The sequence below is a fragment of the Erythrolamprus reginae genome, chromosome 3 (assembly GCF_031021105.1).
Source record: "Erythrolamprus reginae isolate rEryReg1 chromosome 3, rEryReg1.hap1, whole genome shotgun sequence".
NCBI classification, from domain to species: domain Eukaryota; kingdom Metazoa; phylum Chordata; class Lepidosauria; order Squamata; family Dipsadidae; genus Erythrolamprus; species Erythrolamprus reginae.
In genome coordinates this window covers 29,108,436-29,131,006 of record NC_091952.1, presented here as the reverse complement: position 1 = coordinate 29,131,006, position 22,571 = coordinate 29,108,436, and positions in this window count along the sequence as shown.

The window sequence follows — 22,571 nt, the reverse complement described above, 5'->3', positions numbered from 1 at the left end:
GGCGTCAGCCTTGGTTTCTTCTGTTTTCTTTGCTTCCTAGGCTTAAAGCATGTTTAAACAACCTTTGTCTCTGTGTCATTTCTCTAAGGATATCGTCTTGGGTCTCTGCATAAACTTGGCTCTTGCTGTTCTGATGTTTGAGAAGGTATTTTGGAACCATTTTTGTCAAAATATTTTTGATCAAAACAAGGTACTGTGATAAATTTGGCATTTTAATATGAATTAGGGAACATAGTTCCCATTTTGTTTTGTACTGTGCACCACTAAAAACCTGTCAATTGAGTTGATATATAAATATGATCGAAGGAAGAAAAATGGCAGCATATTTTGCAATCTGTGGGCATTTTAAACATCAGTTTTTGCCTTTTCAAGGTATTCCAGTCATGATCAGTCCACTTGGTGACAAACACTGCCGTAAAATCTCACACAAGAAAGCAAATAAAGTACTTTTTTCTGCAACTAGAAGAGGTATAAAATTACACATCAAGTTCTTGATGTAGATGTAATTATACTGACAATCAGAAGTCTGACAGAGGCAGGAAGAAAAGAAAAGAACAAGAAACATTCTCCATTATTAGCATCAAATGAATGGGATTAGCTACAATCCATTGTCTTCCTACCTCATATTTGAAAGATATTTGCTCTCTCAGCTAAGGATTCCGAACTTGTAAATTTTAATAATGACACAGACAGCCTGAGGAGACAAATTACTTGCCTGTATTCAACATGCTTCAGTGCTTTCAAGGGATAAGTCTGCAGGGAACAAAAACAATACCTTCTTTAGTAGGCTTGGAAGAAGCTTTTCAAAAACAAGTAATACCAAGATCTGAGCAAAGTTCATCTTAGGAGCAACATGAGGACAGCAGACTGGGAAATTGCATCACCTTGGTGGAAAATGATTAAGAACAGAGTTGACTTTGGAGAAAGGATTTTGTAGAAAACTTGGTTTTTTTCCCATTGCATTGACAAATACTCTGGATTTCCAAGAAAACAAACAAAAACATATTGTAAGACCAGTCCCAAAAGACAGTTTCTGTCCTGTGTATGAACTTTGTGGGTATCTTAGAATTTGAGCTCAAAGCTTTCTGGTCAAATTACTGGTGACTTTTGCATGAAGCTCCCAGCGGCTATGGATTTTTACTCAGCAATAAATTGTATTGAGTTGTGTGTGGACTGGATTATGTGAATTGAAGGATGGGAGAACTCATTAAAAGCATCCAAAGGGAAGACCCCAAAAGGAAGGGGGGAATCAAATGCCTTTTCCCCTATCTAAAAGAAGCTCAATCTTCTATGTATATACTTTCTCCGGGACCGCCTTCTGCCGCACGAATCCCAGCGACTGGTTAGGTCACACAGAGTTGGCCTTCTCCGGGTCCCGTCGACTAAGCAATGTCATTTGGCGGGACCCAGGAGAAGAGCCTTCTCTGTGGCAGCCCCGGCCCTCTGGAACCAACTCCCCCCAGAGATTAGAATTGCCCCCACCCTCCTTGCCTTTCGCAAGCTCCTTAAAACCCACCTCTGTCGTCAGGCATGGGGGAATTGAAATTTTCCTTCCCCCTAGGCTTATAGAATTTATACATGGTATGCTTGTATGTATGAGTGGTTCTTTAAATTGGGGGTTTTTAGATTGTTTTAATATTAGATTTGTTTACATTGTCTTTTTATATTGTTGTTAGCTGCCCCGAGTCTTCGGAGAGGGGCGGCATACAAATCTAATAAATACAAATACAAATACAAATACAAATACTTTCTACATGTCCCAACCCATGTGTTTTAATAGTGCGTCCTCAGTTCTTTCTCAGTTATTTGGACCTATTTCTCAGATTATATTCCTTGATACTTATTGGAATTTTTCAAGATCTGTGTCAAGTAGTGAGAGTGGAGTGTTCTCTGGTTTTCTTATAGCTGAAACCAATATTTTATTTATAAACATGTGTCTAATTTTGAATGGATTCTTGAAAACCATGTAGCGATGGTTAAAGCTGGATTAAACTCCTCTTATATTTATGTTATGCAACTAGGTATTTAAATTACAAAAATATGGATTGGGTTGTAAACAGAGTATTGATACGATCAACTAAACTCTACAATCAGAGCTTCTAGGTCAATTCACTAGTGCACCTTGCATGAGCTACTGATGGCTATGCAGAGATAGGAAAGAATTATTGTGCTCTCAGGTACTAGAATAGTCTTCCCCAGAGGTAAAATGTAGCCAGTTCTAACTAGCTTGCATGGGCCAGTAGGGCAGACTGTGCAAAAACCCGCCCACCCGTGCCAACGTCACAGCCCTTTTTTGGGACAGTGTTCACATTCTCCGCATGTGCAAAAGGCTTTGCGCATGAATGGACAGAAGTGCGTGCAAATGAAGCAAGAGAGAGAGCGCGCTGCATACACATTCATGAGCTGGTAGGGAAGGTAGGTGGATTTCACCCCAGTCTTCCCAATCTAGTACCTTCTAAATCTGATGAGACCGCAACTTCCAGCAAGTTAACCTCTCCCGATTCCTAAGAGGTCAGTAAAGGGCGTGCATAGGTGCACCAGCGTGCCTTCTGTCCCCTGTCCTAATGTATCACTCTTACTAGTATCATGTTTATAAATAGTGTTATACAGTGTTCCCTCGATTTTCGCGGGGGATGCGTTCCAAGACCGCCCGCGAAAGTCGAATTTCCGCGAAGTAGAGATGCGGAAGTAAATACACTATTTTTGGCTATGAACAGTATCACAAACATTCCCTCAACACTTTAAGCCCCTAAATTACAATTTCCCATTCCCTTAGCAACCGTTTAGATTATTACTCACCATGTTTATTTATTAAAGTTTATTAAAAAAATATTTATTAAAGGCAGACGAAAGTTTGGCGATGACATATGACATCATCGGGCAGGAAAAACCATGGTATAGGGGGAAAAACAGCGAAGTGTTTTTTAATTAATATTTTTGAAAAACCGTGGGATAGACTTTTCGTGAAGTTTGAACCCGCGAAAATCGGGGGAACACTGTATCTTTGTATACCACCAATACGTACTTGACAAAACAAATAAATAAATAAAATAAAAATAAATACATTTGACAACAGTACCCAGGCTGGCAGGGAGAAGGAATTAAGCACAGTTAGCCTGGAGTCACTACACAACTCCAAAAGGACTGACCTCTTCCCCACCAAGCTCCTTGTAGCTTTATCTATTGTTCCCAAGAGTAGTGTGCCAGATGGGATATACCGTATTTTCCGGCGTATAAGACGACTGGGTGTATAAGACGACCCCCTAACTTTTCTAGTTAAAATATAGAATTTGAGATATACTGGCCGTATAAGACTACCCCTCTTCTGACGCACATGCCTTCGCTCCCCTTCTGTGCTGCGGCGGCGAGGGAAAGGAAGGGGGGGGAGGAACGAGCGAGCGAGAAACGGGGTGTTGGTGGAGCTGGCAGGCTGAGGCAAAGGGCTGCGTTTCCCTTCCCTCCCTCCCTCCTGCCCCCGTCCTGAATGGAAGCCCCGCTCGGCCAAGCAGCCCTCTTCTGACGCACATGCCTTCGCTCCCCTTCTGTGCTGCGGCGGTGAGGGAAAGGAAGGGGGTGTAGGAACGAACGAACGAGTGAGCGAGCAACGGGGTGTTGGTGGAGCCGGCGGGCTGAGGCAAAGGGCTGCGTTTCCCTTCCCTCCCTCCCTCCTGCCCCCGTCCTGAATGGAAGCCCCACTCGGCCAAGCAGCCCGGGATCTCCGCCGCTTGCAAACCGGGCGGGCGGAGCGGACCCGCGCTCACTTTCGGCTCCGGGGACTGCGGGTGGCTACGGCGCCGAAAGGAAAAAGAAGTTGCTGAGCGTCCCTTCGTCGTAAACCCGACGGGAGGCGATGCCGCAAGACGCTGTCTCCTCGAGCGCTCCCTTGCCTCCCGAACTCCCGCCTGTGAAGAGAAACCAAAGGGGGAAATAAAAAAACAAGGCGTCGGGCGAGCGCCAACCGATTCCGGAGCTCCCTCACCGGCTTCATCGACGCGCTGCTGTCGCTGCCGCCTGAGGCGGCGGCACTCGAATCTGGCGTGGTGGAAAATCTGGAGGCAGGCAAAGATTTTCCACTACACCAGATTCGAGTGCCGCCGCCTCAGGCGGCAGCGACAGCAGCAACAGCAGCGCGTCGATGAAGCCGGCGAGGGAGCTCCGGAATCGGTTGGCGCTCGCCCGACGCCTTGTTTTTTTATTTCCCCCTTTGGTTTCTCTTCACAGGCGGGAGTTCGGGGAGCTTTCAGCCGGCAAGGGAGCACTCGAGGAGACGGCGTCTTGCGGCATCGCCTCCCGTCAGGTTTACGACGAAGGGACGCTCAGCAACTTCTTTTTCCTTTCGGCGCCATAGCCACCCGCAGTCCCCGGAGCCGAAAGTGAGCGCGGGTCCGCTCCCCCCCCCCTCAATTCCGCTCCCGGCCTCCTCCCGCCCACGGCTGTGGCTGCTGCATATGAATGACTTCGGCACCGAATGGGCACAGTATCCGGCGTATAAGACGACCCCCCACTTTGGAAAAGATTTTCAGGGGTTAAAAAGTCATCTTATACGCCGGAAAATACGGTACTTGTATTAAAAGGAGAACATAATAAAGTAGTTAGCTTGGCCTCTGCATCTGTGGATCTGGTTTTTGCTCTCTTAATTCTCCTAAAAGAAAAGGACGAGGATGGCAATGGTAGGTCTTAATGGCAAGAATTGGGAACCTCCAACCCAAGTGTCTTATATGGATTGAAATATAAGTTGCTATACTTTCTTCCATAGCTTCAGTAATCTGAGCAACCTTTCTAAAAAGGAAGATTAACTTCTGTAAGTATGACATACAGTGTGTGCCAGTTCACCCCACCAAATCACAAGTTTTGAATTTAGCTTAATTGGGGCAACATTCATCTCACAATTATGCTTTGTAAATGTTGAACAAGAGCATAATTAATTTAACTGATCTCAGTTGCTGATAGTAGGGGTACCTCACACTTCAGGAACGAATCACAGAACTCAAACAAGGACAGCCACAAAACCACTCCATCACATATTATGATAATCATTTTTTCAGTTGGTGGTATTACTTACAACTCTGTTGGCAGGTCAAGGATGAAATATCTTTTGGAGATCAGGAATCGTTTTAAAAGTTTGGGGAATGTTAGTCCTGCAATGGGTGAGACAATAATATAAAATTGGCAGACCTAAGAGATTTGTATTGACATTAAGCCCATTTTTGCATCTATAGCATCTACTTTTGAAATGGTAGGAAATCATGATTTTTGTCTGCAATTGTAGTTGTATGTTCCAGGAAATAGGAAAAAGAGATTCGGGGAACTAGAAAACGTTCACTGCATAAATGGAGATGCTCTCTTGACTTTTTTGGGAGGGGGCATATCCCATCCCTCCGAGAAACCCTGTAGGGCTGAAGTTTCATGCTTCTAAATCCTCCCACTGCTCACTTTGTTCTAATCAATCATGTTGATTTCACCAAGAATCATTTGCAAAGTCTTCGTTATTAAAAAAAAAAAGTTTTGTGAGAAATGGATTTTCCATTTTTTCAAAAAACAAACTTTTGCAACAGCCAGACAATTTACTGCAATTTGGCGCTCTGTTTTAAAAGCGAAGATAATGCAAGCAAAAACTATGTGCAGCTGTTCAGAATCGACACTGTTTCCTAGGCAAAGTTTCTAAAGAGTTTCCAGTCTTTTAGAATAATAAAAATGATGAATGGCCTTCTGCTCTGTGAACCAAGCGTTTTGAAGTGTAACCTGCTACTTGTAATATAGTCACTACTTCATGACCTGTATTATATTTACAATCTGGCTCACTGCAAGTAGCCCTGTTGGGTAAGGGGGGAGGGGAAGGCAACTATGAAACCAATAGAATGAAATTAATGGCTAAATTGAAGCAATTATTTTTAAAAGCACAGTTGGTAATGTCTTTTGCAGGCCTCTTTGAGAAGCTGCATGCTGGATTTTTAAAACATGTTTTTAACATACAGTACCTTCTATTCCATACCCTGCAGCTGAGGTTCAACAAAGTGTGTCCACTTTGGTTCTTTTCATAACAATATTGTAACACCCATCTGACTTATTTGAATGGTTTTAAGACATTTCAGCTTTGTTTCAAAGGAGGTCTCTAAGGGTTTAATATTTTGCATTACTTGAATTTATTTTCAAATATACAAGCTGAGCATGGGATGGAGCTATATTTGAATGATTTAATTCCATAAGATAGCAATGATAGAGAATCTGTAGTTTTCTAAATGCTGCTAGACTTCCATTAGTCTATCTGGAATGGCTACTGATGAACATACCGGTAGTTTAATTGCACTTAAAATACTTATAATTATACTTATAATTTATACATTTACATAATATATATTTATATTAGATGATAGATAGACAGACAGACAGAGCGAGAGAGCATTATAATTTAGTTTATAAACTAAACTTAACTTTTCAAAGTGGTATCCCCATTGAATGCCAAGGTTACATTTATATAACTTTCTGTTTTACTATTTGCAACATGGATCAAAGTTTTAAAACATAATTCACCCACCTTTCCCAACTTGATGCTTTTCAGTTGTCTTAGGACTGCATTTCCTTGGATACCCAGCCAAACATTACAGAACACATTTGATAATGTTAGTCAATGTTTCCCAACTTTGGCAACATTCAGATGTAGGGCCCTTGTTCCCCAGCCAGACTTGGAAACATCATAACCTTTATTGATTGGCAGTATTATTTATTAGAGTTGTATGCCGCCCCTCTCCGCAGACTCGGGGCGGCTCACAGCAGTGACAAAAAATATATACATTGACAAATCTAATAATTCAAAATCTAAAATAACACTTGTACATTTAAAAATCTAAAAGCAAAGAGCCCCAATATAAAAAACATACATTCAGTCATATCATGCACTAAAACTACATAGGCAGGAGGAGATGTCTCAGTTCCCCCACGCTTGATGACAGAGGTGGGTTTTAAGGAGTTTACGAAATGCAATGAGGGTAGGGGCAGTTCTAATCCCTGAAGGGAGCTGATTCCAGAGGGTCAGGGCCGCCACAGAGAAAGCTCTTCCCCTGGGTCCCGCCAGACGACATTGTTTAGTCGATGGGACCCAGAGAAGGCCAACTCTGCGGGACTTGACTGGTCGTGGGATTCGTGCGGCAGAAGGCGGTCTCGTAGATAATGTTCGAGACAGAATAGATCTAGATCAGCGTTTCCCAACCGGTGTGCCGCGGCACACTGGTGTGCCGCGAGACACCGTCAGGTGTGCCACGGCGAGAGGCGGCGGAGGAGAGTGGGCGGATCGGGCGGGCAATGGGGCAGGGTGGAGAAGCCAGGGGCGCGTTTGGCCGGAGGCACCGTGGGGAGGCAGGGGCAGCCGCGGCTCCCTTTACTCCTACTGCCGCACCACCCTGCCCCTGCTCCCCACGGTGCCTCCGGCCAAACGCGCCCCTGGCTTCTCCGTCCTGCCCCATTGCCCGCCCGATCCGCCCACTCTTCTCCGCCACCGCCTCCTGCCTTGGGGCGAGGAATCCGAGAGTCCGGGACTGTGTGGCTTTGCGCCATGAAGAGAAAACGGCCGACTTTTCCCTGCTGCCGTTTTCTCTTCATGGCGCAAAGCCACACAGTCCCGGACTCCCAGATCGCTCGTTTCTCCGGTCAGCAAAGCCATCTGCCCAGGAAAGCGCCACGCTGGCCGGAGAAGCGAGCAATCCGGGAGTCCGGGACTGTGTGGCTTTCGGCCGGGCTAACGGGAGGCGGCGCGAGGCCGGGCGCTGGGGACGTCTGGGAGGGCGAGGAGGCTGATGGCTGCTGCGCACTCCACTCTCTCTCCGGCTCTCTCTCGCTCTTTCTTTTTCTCTCTGTTGCTGGCGTGGTGAACGAGAGAGAAAGAGAGAGAGAGAAAAAGGAGGGGAGAGAGAATGAGAGAAAGAAAGCAAGAGAAAGAGAGGGAAAGAAAGCAAGAGAGAGAGAGAAAGAAAGGGGGGAAGGAGGGAGAGGGAAAGACATAGAGGGAGGGAAGGATGGAGAGAGAAAGAGAGCAAAAAAGAGAGGAAGAAAGAAAGAAAGAGGGATGGAGAGAAAGAAGGGAAGGAAGGAAGAGAGAGAAAGAGGGAGGGAGAAATAGAGTGAAATGGAGGAAGAGATATTTTTTTTGTCCAAACTTTTCTTTAGCCCCCCCGCCCCCCCTTCAGTGTTCCCCAGAATTTTGAAAACATGAATAATGTGCCGCGGCTCAAAAAAGGTTGGGAAACACTGATCTAGATAATATCTTCCCTCAATAACACTCTGATGCTGGCTCCCTACCGTCTTCTCTACAATGTTGCTTAAAATTTGGAGACTGGAAAAGCCAGAATTGGCTTTTGAAGGATAGGGGTCAGAAGCATTGCAGTAGTAAAGAATCCACTTGATGCTATCACTGTGCTGCAACATAATTATTTCCCCCTTTTTTCCTTCTTTAAGAAAAATAAATAAAGCCAGGTAGAAGAGGGAGGAATCTTATGAACCCAAAGAGAGGTGCCTGTAGGCAAAAAGTTAGGAACTAAACTCTTAAAAGTTGTGACTCTGAAGGACATTAGGATCAAGGGGGAAGAGACATTTCTTTATCTATCGACCTGCAAAGGAATCAATATGAACTTGCTTATGATATACAGTGAACCCTCGAGTTTCGCGTCCTCGAGCATCGCGAAAGGGCTATTTCGCAAGTTTTCAACCCGGAAGTAAACTCCACTATCTGCGCATGCGTGCCTTTTTTCTATGGCCAGGCATGCGTAGATGGTGGAGTTCCCCAGCTGGGAAGCTGGGCGGCTTCCCTGGGTCTTCCCCCTCTTGCCCCGGTAAGACCCCAGCGGCGGCGCGAGCAACGGCGTGGGCGGGCGGGCGGCATGCGCGGGGACACCCCAGCTCCGCTCCCCAGCTGGGGAGCGGAGCTGGGGTTTCCCCAAGCGGGCGCGCGTTGCTGGGGCCGCTCCCCAGCTGGGGAGCGGAGCTGGGGTTTCCCCAAGCGCGCGCGCGTTGCTGGGGCCGCTCCCCAGCTGGGGAGCGGAGCTGGGGTTTCCCCAAGCGGGCGCGCGCGTTGCTGGGGCCGCTCCCCAGCTGGGGAGCGGAGCTGGGGTTTCCCCAAGCGCACGCGCATTGCTGGGGCCGCTCCCCAGCTGGGGAGCGGAGCTGGGGTTTCCCCAAGCGCGCGCGCGTTGCTGGGGCCGCTCCCCAGCTGGGGTTTCCCCAAGCGCGCGCGCGCGTTGCTGGGACCGCTCCCCAGCTGGGGTTTCCCCAAGCGCGCGCGCGTTGCTGGGGCCGCTCCCCAGCTGGGGAGCGGAGCTGGGGTTTCTCCAAGCGCGCGTGCGTTGCTGGGGGCCGCTCCCCAGCTGGGGAGCGGAGCTGGGGTTTCCCCAAGTGGGCGCGTGTTGCTGGGGCCGCTCCCCAGCTGGGGAGCGGAGCTGGGGTTTCCCCAAGCGCGCGCGCGTTGCTGGGGCCGCTTCCCAGCTCCGCTCCCCAGCTGAGAAGCGGCCCCAGCAACGCGCGCGCGCGCTTGGGGAAACCCCAGCTCCGCTCCCCAGCTGGGAAGCGGCCCCAGCAACAGCGTGGGCGGGGCGGGCGGCACGCGCGCGGGGGAAACCCCAGGCGCAAGCAACGGGGTGGGCGGGCGAAGGGCGGGCTGCGGTGGAAGTAAAAACACCATCTGCGCATGCGCAGATGGTGTTTTTACTTCCGCACCGCTACTTCGCGAAAAATCGATCATCGCTTGGGGTCCTGGAACGGAACCCTCGCGATGATCGAGGGACCACTGTATATTCTATATAAACTCTTGGCAAACATTAACCAGAAAGAATGTTCTCTCATGATTTTGTAGAGCAACAATACCAATCTGACCTCTGATAGCTGCACATTTATGAAGCGTACATATTCTGACATTGGCTCCATATTGATTTTATTCTGTCCGATTTAACTACAACATGTCCAGCCTGGTGTACCCAATCTAACAGGTTTGCTTTCCTTTTCTTTTTTTTAGTAATAAATGTCATTAGTTTTTATAATAATAAAAACATACACACTACATATAATACAGTGCTCAGTGATCTGTGCAGCCACATTCAAACCTCACCAGAAAAAGTAGGGTATGCTGTATATATAACATTTTATTTGAGTGGGTATGATTGGTTTTTAAATAATACTGGGTTTTATAGACTAGAATATTTAGTTTTTTTAATTAATTGGATTTAGACGATTATATTGTATTGTTCTTCTTTTTGATGTGTTGTAAGCCACCCCGTTTTTGATGTGTTGTAAGTAGTGATGGGCAAACCCAACGGTGTTCGGGTTCGGCAAGTTCGGCCGAATTTTACGCAAAATTTGGCTGAATCCGAACTGAACCCGAACTCAAACCCAAACGGGGAATCCCTCCCATAATGAGATTCTGGGGGCAGAGCTTTGACGTCACCAGCAGGTTGCTAAGGACGCCAAGTTGATCACTTCCATGGAATCCAGGAAGTGATTACCTTGGCGTCCTTAGCAACCTGCCGGTGACGTCAAAGCTCCGAACGCCGATCGGGTTCAGTTCGCCCATCACTAGTTGTAAGCCTTGGAGAGGGGCGGCATATAAATCCAACTAACTAACTAACTATAATAATAATAATAATAATAATAATAATAATAATAATAATAATAATAACAACAACAATAATAAATACTAATAATAATAATAATAATAATAATAATAATAATAATAATAATAAATAAATTTTAAACCAAGATCAATCTATCTATTTACATATTATAAAGTAATTCCAATTTATTCTTTGTAGCTTGGTCTTGAATTCTACTCTGGTTTCTCTTCAGATCGTATAAATCTCTCGCCTTATATTGGTTTTCTTTCAAGCCATCCCAAGAACAATCTTTTAGCTTTATGAACAAATCTATAAGTTATATGAAGGAAAAGAGAACGTATTCATCACTTGGTGATTTTAAAAAATGCAAGGGTCTGTTGGGTGTTCTGTTAAAATCAGGAAGGGGGGGTAGGTATGTAATCTTCCTCTCAAATTACATTTTATTTCCTCATTATACTGAGTTATAATAGCTAACATGCATTTTGCTTTGGAGTTACAAATGCTCCGATCTTGATGACAGTAAAAAGCAAACTAATGCAGTGCTTAGTCATTTCTCTTCACTGACTCACTGAACTGAACTCAATGTTTATGTATGTTTAATGCGACCTTCACCAAAGTGGTGGTCTCTGTATATTTTGGACCTGCAAATGGCTGTACTTAGCTGAATGTTTTGAGGATCAGAAGCTAAGCAAGGGCAGATCGATTTGTGCTCAGATAGGAAACCAGAAAGGGGTACTATGGCCGGGAATTCTGATAAGTGTATTCCCAATGCATCTTAAAGGCACCAAGTTGAGGAAATCTACATAATATTTATAACTAGATCCATTTTGGAAGAAGTAATAATACTGAAATCAAGCATGCATGAGGATCTGCGAGCAGCTACGAGAGCAATCACGGGCTTCCCAAGATATGCCCATGTTACACCAACACTCCGCAGTCTGCATTGGTTGCCGATCAATTTCCGGTCACAATTCAAAGTGTTGGTTATGACATATAAAGCCCTTCATGGCATCGGACCAGAATATCTCCAGGACCGCATTCTGCCGCACGAATCCCAGCGACCAGTTAGGTCCCATAGAGTTGGCCTTCTCTGGGTCCTATCGACTAAGCAATGTCGTTTGGTGGGACCCAGGAGAAGAGCCTTCTCTGTGGTGGCCACGACCCTCTGGAACCAGCTGCCCCCAGATATCAGAGTTGTCCCCACCCTCCTTGCCTTTCGCAAGCTCCTTAAAACCCACCTCTGTCGTCAGGCATGGGGGAATTGAAATTTCACTTCCCCCTAAGCTTATAGAATTTATACATGGTATGCTTGTATGTATGAGTGGTTCTTTAAATTGGGGTTTTTTAGATTATTTTTAATATTAGATTTGTTTTCATTGTCTTTTCATTGTTGTTAGCCACCCCGAGTCTTCGGAGAGGGGCGGCATACAGATCTAATAGATAGATAGATAGATAGATAGATAGATAAATAGATAGATAGATAGATAGATAGATAGATAGATAGATAGATAGATAAATAAATCTAATAAACTTCATTATGGGAATCAGTTCAGCACATGCTAAAGTAATAATACTATTCTCCTTGGATAAGGAGCAAGGTGGCTCAAGTGGTTGGGATGCTGGGAAGGAGGTTAGCAAGCCTGCATTTGAGATCTATGAGCTGTGTGGGACCGGGTTGAGCTCTCATCCTTCCCTCCAGGTAATGTTGGGGATGTGAAAGGAGGCCCCACCTGGGCCTCTCCAGGGCAACGGTGATGTCACTGGCTAATCCTTTCAACCAGGAAGCACCTTGGTGCTTCTGTCACAAGTGCATACAGAGGGTGGTTTTGTAACTGAAGATGTAAATTATGTAATCCAAGCCAACGTAACCGTAAAAACACAATAGAACTTCGACCTTGAGATTTTCCGTACGTGAACTGCAATTTGACTGCAGACTAAGCAGAAACACAGGACATTTGGTGAGTTTCAGCTTTGCCAAGAAATATATCATGCTTCTGTTTAAATGACAGCGATAATTTTTTCACCTACATCTACTTAGTTAGCATCAGTTCCTAGACGATTTCTTCCAAACTTCCATGCATGATATAATAAAGCAATAAAAATTTACCCCAAACCTGTTGTTTCATATTTTTATTAACAATAAAACCCAGCCACATCTATTTGTGTTTTTCTCTCATGCATGCATACACATTTATCTGTCTGTCTGTCTTGTCTGTCTGTCTGTCTGTCTGTCTGTCTGATTATTAATTGCATTATATGCCATCCCTCTCAGAGGACTCGGGACGGCTTACAAGAAAAATAATGCAAATATCCCGAATCCAATTAATTTAGACTCGCTAATTTAAAACTTCTGTAACATTAAAAGTCAATCATTCCCATTTCAAAGAACAAACATACATTGCGTTCATCAGCCAGGGCGCTAGAGTTTAATAGCCCCAAGCCTGGCATCATAGATATTACAATCAGACTCTTGCGGAAGGCAAGGAGGGGGGGGACAGTGCAAATCTCTGGAGGGAGCTGATTCCAGAGGGCCGGAGTTCCCACAGAGAAGGCTCTTCCCCTAGGTCTCACCAAGCCTCATGTGATGGGACCTGGAGAAGGCTGACTCTGTGGGACCTAACCAGTCGCTGGGACTCATGCAGCAGGAGGCAGTCCCGCAAGTAATCTGGTCCAATGCCATGTAGGGATTTACAGATCATAACTGTTCTGCCGGCGTGTCTCAACCGCCCGTAATTACAAGGTAATTAGTCCAGGAAGACACACACCATACAATAAAAGGAAAACCCAAAAGTTTTTATAAACAGAAAAACAGAAACAGCTCTCTTTTTAAATGTCAAAGGGATTTTCTGGTACACACAAGGCACAGGTTAAATGCAGTCCAATTGCTCACCCAATAACTGGGAAATTGAGTCCAATTCTAAAATCCAGAGAGTCCACACACACAATCCTGAACAGCAAAAACCATGATCTTGATGAAACAATGAATCAGATAAACTGCCATGAGGCTAAAACACCAGGCTGCACTTTTATCTGTAGCACTAATTACAGCAGCCCCACACAACCACCGGTGTGGCCTCATTTTCTCTTGTAATAATCCTTCAGTTGTTGACTCCTATGCATCACTCTACGCATTAATTCTTGTTCAGAATCCAGGGATGATACAGATGACTGATCTCCTCCTGGGCTGTCTGCCAAACTCCCCTCTTCCCTGTCACTCATGCTTCCTTGGTCAGAGGAGACTTCGTCGACAGATTCTACTGGGAGCAAAACAGGCCTACGGCATGTGGATGTCTCCCCCACATCCACATTCCTTGGGGCAGCAGCTGGGCCAGAGCTAACCACAACAATAACCAACACTTTGAATTGCATCCGGAAACTAATTAGCAGTCAATGCAGCCCGCAGAGTGCTTGAGAGACATGGGCATACCTAGGGAGGCCTATGACCGCTCGCGCGGCTGCATTTTGCACAATTTGCAGTTTTTGAACACTCTTCAAAGGCATCTAATTTGCATCACAAATATTACCCATAAGAATGTGTGATAAATGATGGCATTTCTACATGATACATGAACCACCTGGCCAATTCATGAGTGTGTTGGGAGTTTCTCAGCTTCATCTTTTTCCTGTGTGATGCTTGAGTTTTCTTTTGAGAAGAACAGCCACAAGGGTTTAGTTTTTCTTTTTTCTTGTACAGAAAATAAAAAGCCAGATCAGCAGACAACATGATTCATCCCGGATATTGTCATATGAATGAATAGATCTTAGACTGTACTGAATATTTTCATACATGTGTATCTCATGTAGAAGTTGCATCTGATATTTAAAGAGAGGTGTGTGTGTGTGTTGTATGAAAATGTGCACACTGGAATGTAAAGCCAATGCTGATATCTTGTTCACTTTTTTTACAGTTAGGTTTCTCACTAACAGTTGGAGTTAGGCATGTCCACAGGATCCACCACTTACATCAAAATAACGAAATAAAATCCCACCATTGCAATGTAAGCTCCAACCTTTTCCCATGCGTATATGATATCACCTTACACATGCAAAAAGGACAGTGTTTGTAACACGTCAACACAAAACTGCTTCCATCACCAGCTTCTTTGGATCCCCATAAACAACTCTTATGGGGAAATATATACAAGAACAAAGATGGCATTTCCTTGATAATCTTTGGGGAAACTCTGACGTGCTTTTGTTTCAAATCACAACAGCACAGATCTATCTTATGGCCTCCCAGAGTCCCACAAAGGCATTCAAAGGAAGATAGTCGATTAATGAAACTGGAAGCTGTGGTGCGCTCTCTCTCGCTCTCTCTCCTTCCATATCTTTCTGATCTCTTAGCCTGGATTAGTTACCTCTCCTTGCACTTAGCAGCCTTTTTGCGAAGTGGTTAAGGATTGGTGTACCAACCTGTTTTTAAATCCTCGGCACATACCTGCCAAGAGCTGCCACTTCAGATATGTAATGGAAGAAGAAAGGCAAAGTTACAGCGTGAACAACTGTAGACATAAGCAGCCTGTTATGAAGGATTACTGTACAATTATTTTAATCCAGCGCTTTAAAGTGCAACCTGTTGGATGAAAGAAGCCTTCACAAACATCACATTTTCTCTTTTCCTGTTCAACTTTCCACTGGCCGTCACTGGAGAGCCACGTGGTTCCAAAGTACATTTTGTTCTTTATCTTTTGAAATTAAAGTACGGTACTTATAGGAAAAAAAAATACCGTATTTTTCGAAGACACACCTTTCCCCCCTCCCCTAAAATAAGCTGAAAATTTGGGTGTGTCTTATATTCTGAGTGTAGCTTTTTCCAAGCCTTTTTTTTTAGTACTAACAAGGCGCTAACAATCTTCCTGGCTCTTCCTGGCTCTTCTCATTGCTACTCCCTCTGAAGAAGAGTTTTTTTAAAGTAGTTTTTATTAAATAGTTTTCTCTTTTAAAAACAACATTGAAAAAAACCAACCATAAATACAATAACAACATAACGTAACACCACATACCATATAAAATCATTTTACAACATAATTGAACGGGTCCAAAGACGGGCTACAAGAATGGTGGAAGGTTTTAAGCATAAAACGTATCAGGAAAGACTTAATGAACTCAATCTGTATAGTCTGGAGGACAGAAGGAAAAGGGGGGACATGATCGAAACATTTAAATATGTCAAAGGGTTAAATAAAGTTCAAGAGGGAAGTGTTTTTAATAGGAAAGTGAACACAAGAACAAGGGGACACAATCTGAAGTTAGTTGGGGGAAAGATCAAAAGCAACATGAGAAAATATTATTTTACTGAAAGAGTAGTAGATCCTTGGAACAAACTTCCAGCAGACGTGGTTGATAAATCCACAGTAACTGAATTTAAACATGCCTGGGATAAACATAGATCCATTGTAAGATAAAATACAGGAAATAGTATAAGGGCAGACTAGATGGACCATGAGGTCTTTTTCTGCCGTCAGTCTTCTATGTTTCTATACCGTATCAGTGTGCACACTTTGTTTTTATAACTTATATTATTCATATATTTCCCAAATCCTACATACAAATTCTTCTTTATATCTATCATCTTGTCTAGTTATAGCCACCTATCACCCTCTTTCCATGCATTTATATACATAAATAAGAATATCCATGAATATTTTAATTTTTTAATGTTATACGGTTATGACAATTTTACTTTGTGTTCTAGCCAATTGTACCATTTCTTCCATATCTTACAATGTTCCGTTTCCTCTGTGTCATGTATTTTCAATATTACTTAATTCACTTCAACACATTCTAATACGTGTAGGGGCTGTTTTTTATTTCCAATGTTGGGCGTAAGTAATTCTGGCTGCTGTTATATAAAGTATTTTTGTTATAGGAAAGATTTTTGTTTATCTTTCCTTTTATAATCCCTAACAAAAACAGTTCCGGTTTTAGTTCTAATTTTTGTTCTATAAGTTCCTCTATCCACTTTTGAATCTTTCTCTAATATTTTTTTTGCCTCTGGGCACTTCTATCACATGTGGTAGTATGTCCCCTGATCGTGTTTATATTTCCAACATTTAGCTGTTATATTTAGGGACATTTTCACCAATCTTGCCAGAGATAGGTGCCACCTACGGAACATTTTATAGACGTTTTCTTTATAAGATGTTGCCATTGTAAGTTTGTAATTTTGATCCCCAAATTTTCTCCCAGTACTCCAATTCAATTGTGTAACCAAATTTTTGAGCTCAAATCACCAATTTTCAATTCCTGTTAAAATTTTTGTCCAGATCTTGATATTCGTTTTGAAATCCATATTGTGACATATCTTTTTTATAGCTAGATTGGATTTGCAGGTAGGACCACCATCTATTTTTATTCCAGACAAAGCTAAACTTTGTTTTGATTTAAGATTATTTTGTTCATCCAATAGTTCTTTGTTAAGTTACTTTCCTGTAAAGATCTAAAACGTTTGGGTACATTGTTGCTTCCATAGGAGATATCCATTTTGGAGTTTTAATATAGTATTTTTTCTTGATCTCCATCCAATAATAATGCTCCCCTCACATGATGTCTCTGAAAGTACTTATGTGATTTGTGTTTCCCTTCCCAGATGAAAGTGTGCCAGCCTACCTGTAGATCATGGCCCTCTATGGTTAATATTCTTTTATTATTCAGCAATATCAATTTTCTTACCCATGTTACCACCATCGTTTGATGGTATAGTTCCCAAACTGGAAGCCCAAAACCTCCTCTATTTCTTTTATCTTGTAACAGTTTTATTTTTATCCTAGCCTTCTTCCTATTCCAGATAAGTTTTAAAGTTGTTTTGTTTAAATCGTTATAAAAAAGTTTCCCTAAATTTATTGGAGTAGTTTGAAATAAGTTTTTTAAAATTGGTAATACATTCATCTTTATAGTGGCTTTATAGTGGTTTTTTAAGCCCAAGACAGGGGCTAAAATATTGTGCTGCAGCTGACCAGACTACGGATGCTAGCCAAATGAATGCCCTATTTTCCTCCCCCAAAACTAAGATGCATCTTATACTCCGATAAATATGGCACTTATAAAATCATAAATACAAAATAAAAACAGTATGATCACTTTATCATATAGGGGGAAAAATTAAGCATGGCTAGATCGTATCCTGAATGTATTTTTCAAACATTTTTGTAGCAGGAGCAACAGCACTTAGACTTACACTTCATAGTTGTGTACAGCCCTCTTTAAGTGGTTTACACAGTGGTTTACTGGCAGCCAGCAGTCAGCAGAAATAGCAGTACTGCTTTCTAACCACTGCATCACCACGGTTCTTGTATTGATTTGATATTCTAGAAACCTAATCTAGACAAGAAAAGATCAAACATAGAAATGTTATCTACACTTCCATAGGCAACACTACTCTCTACATGGGGCTACCTTTGAAGAGTGTTCGGAAACTCCAGATCGTGCAGAATGCAGCCACGAGAGCAATCATGGGCTTCCCTAGGTATGCCCATGTTTCATCAACATTCCGCGGCCTGCACTGGCTGCCGATCAGTTTCCGGTCACATTTCAAAGTGTTGGTAATGACCTATAAAGCCCTACATGGCATCGGACCAGAATACCTACGAGACCGCCTTCTGCTGCATGAATCCCAGCGGCCGATTAGGTCCCACAGAGTTGGCCTTCTCCGGGTCCCTTTGACTAAACAATGTCGGTTGGCGGGACCTAGGGGAAGAGCCTTCTCTGTGGCGGCCCCGGCCCTCTGGAATCAACTCCCTCCAGAGATTCAAACAGCCCCCACCCTCCTCACCTTCCGTAAAAAGTTGAAGACTCATCTCTGTCGCCAGGCGAGGGGATGATTACCCCCCCTTGCTGTTTTTCTGACCTCTGTAGTACGATAAATTGGGTTGAGTGTGTATGATTGCGTAATTGATGGTTTTATGATACTGATTATGTTATATTAATGTTTTTAATTAACTTTTAAAATTTTAATATTAGATTTGTAATGTTCTATTGCTATATTGTGAGCCGCCCCAAGTCTTCGGAGAGGGATGGCTTACAAGTCTAATAAATTATTATTATTATTACTGTATTGGTCTCATAGGGAGCTCAAACTCAGATCTATATACAATAACATATCATCAAGTAAGTTGAAAAAGCTGAATATATACAGTAAAAGGAGTGGTAAAAATCAGGGCCTTGAGATTGCAGCAATATTAGCTAATGAGATGATTATGGATATAAGAGTCAGAATTGGAAGGGACCTTGGAGGTTATCTAGTCCAATAAAGCATGATGGAATAGTACTTTTTAAAGGCCAGAGACTGAAAGTTTGACAAAGGAGGAGTTTTGCAAAGGTTGTGCCAGAAAATATGTTGTTACATAACAATAGCACTTAGACCTATATACTGCTGCACAGTGCGTTACAGCCCTCACTAAGTGGTTTACATAGTCAGCATATTGGCCCCAAAAATCTGGGTCCAACCTTGGAAGAATGGAAGGATGGCATCTTAATATACCTGTTCTGTCGGGCTCTCTGGAAATTCACAGGTACAAATTTCAGACACACACACGTTTGAAAATTCAAAACAATGTTCTTTATAATGAAAATTCACTTAAACCAAGCCCTCTTTTGGTATAGCAAAGAGCACTGTCTCCAAACAAACTGGTAATTTGTACAAGTCCCTTATCAGTTCTGTGATAGTTAGCTTGTAGCTGTGAGGTAATTCACAGTCCTTCTTCTTTCACAAAGTGAAATACACTTTGCTCTGGTTTAGTTTCAAAGCGGGGAAAAATCAGCACACAAAAGGTCAAACGCAGCAAAGCAGGCATGAAACACAACGATCAGATAATCCTCCTCAATGGCCAAACCCACAGGCTGCTATTTATAGCAGCCACACTAATTACCACAGCCCCACCCAACCACAGGTGGCCTCATTTTCTTTGATAATAATCTCTCATTTGTTGTTGCCTATGCATCGCTCTCCGCATGCGTGGCTGTATCATTAACTCTTGTTCTGAATCCAAGGAGGAGCTAGATAATTGATCTCCTTCTGAGCTGTCTGCCACACTCTCCTCCTCCCTGTCACTCATGTCTTCTTGGTCAGAGGAGCCTTCATCAGCAGATTCCACGGGGGGGGGGGGCAAAACAGGCCTGCAGCATGTGGATGTCTCCCCCACATGCCTTGGGGCCGGAGCTGGGCCAGAGCTAACCACAACAATACCAAACGTAGGTTTGCTTACTTTATTAGCAGATGTCCTATGGTGAAAATGTGTTCCAGGAATATTCATCTGGACTACCATTTGCAAAGTCTAAGCCAACCCTATTGCCAAAGCTAGAGGGCCAACATTGTGAACAAAAGCCTGGGTTGAGTTTTAGCTTAGGCAGCTGTTCTCTACCCATGCCAGTTCACTTAAATCTTGCTAAATATCCTTTGTCCAATGGCCTGTATGAGAAGGCTGAATTCCCTGATGAGCAAGCTAGATGTATCAACATGCAAAATGAGGACTTGGAATAGTTTCAATGTTTCCTTTGATCACTGCTAATCTGCAAAATGTTAATTCCTTTCAAACAACTGAAGGAATAAAATGGCTTATTGCCTGAAAGTAAAACTGAGTTTTCAAAAACTTGGATGGAGCAAGTAGAAGCAGATGACTAAAACTCAGCTGATGTCAGCTCAAGGAAAAATAGGTTAGTGCTAAATATAAAAAAAAGTAACCGCAAAAACTCTCCTGGACTTTAAATCTCCATATATTATATTAGGTTCAAACCTACTAGTAGTACCAGGAATTGAATTCATGAGCCATTGCATTTCAAGGGATGATATATATTGTGTTAGCTTTAGAGGTTATCCAGGCCCTGGTGCTCAGTAAAATTATAGGAGGGAAGATTTAGATTGTATGTTTAGAATGGAATATGCAGACCTTTTCTCTTAAGCTCTCAGACCAGAGAGATACAGATGGGACATTACTTTATGTAGAAGGTTTTACTTGGACACTCCCTTATACAGTGGCACTTCTACCTAAGAATGCCTCTACTTAAGAACTTTTCTAGATAAGAACCGGGTGTTCAAGATTTTTTTGCCTCTTCTCAAGAACCATTTTCTACTTACAAACCTGAGCCTCCGAAACTGTAACCGGAAAAGGCAAGGAGAAGCCTCTGTGGGGCCTCTCTAGGAATCTCCTGGGAGGAAACAGGGCTGGAAAAGATGAGGAGAAGCATCTGTGGGACATCAATAGGAATCTCCTGGGAGGAAACAGGGCCGGAAAAGGCAAGGAGAAGCCTCTGTAGGGCCTCTCTAAGAATCTCCTGGGAGGAAACAGGGCTGGAAAAGGTAAGGAGAAACCTCCATAGAGCCTCTCTACGAAACTCCTGGGAAGAGGGCCGGAAAAGGCAGGAAGAAGCCTCTGTGGGGCCTCTCTAGGAATCTCCTGGAAGGAAACAGGGCCGGAAAAGGTGCAACGATCCATAATAATAATATGTACAGAAAGGGTGAATATTGTTCTCAAAAAGACAAACAAACAAAAAATGATTGGCATTGAATATGCATATGATACTTATTGAAGGACTACCATGTATCCAATTCAGTGATTCAAAACATTAAATTACTTTGAGGTAATTTAGTAATTGAGATGGCAACATAGAAATGATGAAATAAACAGTAAAATAAAATAAAGACATCATATTTAAGGGGTTCAGCCCAAACGTCCATCTATTTTTCTTGGCAACAATACAAACCACTTCTTCTAGAGTAGTTTAATTTCCCAGACTAGGCAACAGCCCTCAGATTTTCTTGTATTGTTCCACAGTGATATCAACTAAGTCTGACTCTTCTTATTTTTAATCTGTAACTCATATAACACTCAGGGGTGGGTTCTGGCTTATCTCACTGCCTTTTGCTTCCTGATGTGACATGCGGGCACAAAAGTGCTTTGCAAATGCATGCACAGTGCTAACCCCCTCCCAAAAAATAGTTTCTGTCCGTGCGTAGAATCAAAAAACAAAAAAGAGAGCCTGTTCAGGGGCATGGCAGGTCTGGGTCGCTCCCGGTTTTAGTGACCCAGGTCACCAAGTTACTATCGGTTCTATAGAACTGGTCCAAAATGAGAAGAACCCACCTCTGATAACACCCCAGTTTCTCTTAATGACAGTTTAGTTTACTTTATCATAATTGCACCTTGTACAACAAAATTAAACGCCATCTTCAGTGTACATTATACATGAAAAATAAAACAAAAACACACATCCTTGGCAAACCTTTTTTTCCTTGGGTGCCGAAATAGGGTGCATGTATGCTATCGCACATGCAGGAGTGCCCATACCCATAATTCAATGCCTTGGGAGGGCGAAGACAGCTTCCCCTGCCCCCTGGAGGCTGGAAACGGCCTGTTTCCCCAACTTCTGGTGGGCCCAGTAGGCTCGTGTTTCACCCTCCCCAGGCTCCAAAGGCTTCCCTGGAGTTGGGTGGGGGTGGTAAAAGTGCCCTCCCCCATCCTCCCCAGAGGCTCCCTGGAAGCCAAAACTGTTCTCTCAGACCCTCTGTGTGAGCCAAAGATCAGTTGGCTAGCATACACATGCACGTTGGAATTAAACCGGGACTAACTTGCATGCCAGCAGATATGGCTCTGCGTGCCATAGGTTCGCCATCACTGTCCTATACAATTGAATTGAAAACCCCTGATATTGCATTAATATTGAACTACAGTGTTCCCTCGATTTTCACGGGTTTGAACTTCGCGAATAGCCTATACCACGGTTTTTCAAAAAATATTAATAAAAAAATACTTTGCGGTTTTCCTATACCACAGTTTTTCCCACCCGATGACGTCATATGTCATCGCCAAACTAATGGTTTTTGCAAATAAATAACAACAACAAAAAAATTATTGTTAATAAATAATTATGTTTATAAATATCAGGATCACTAAGTGTTTTATTCAATGGTGAGTACCAGTAATAATGGTGAGTAAATGATTGTTAAGGAAATGGGAAGTGGTAATTTAGGGGTTTAAAGTGTTA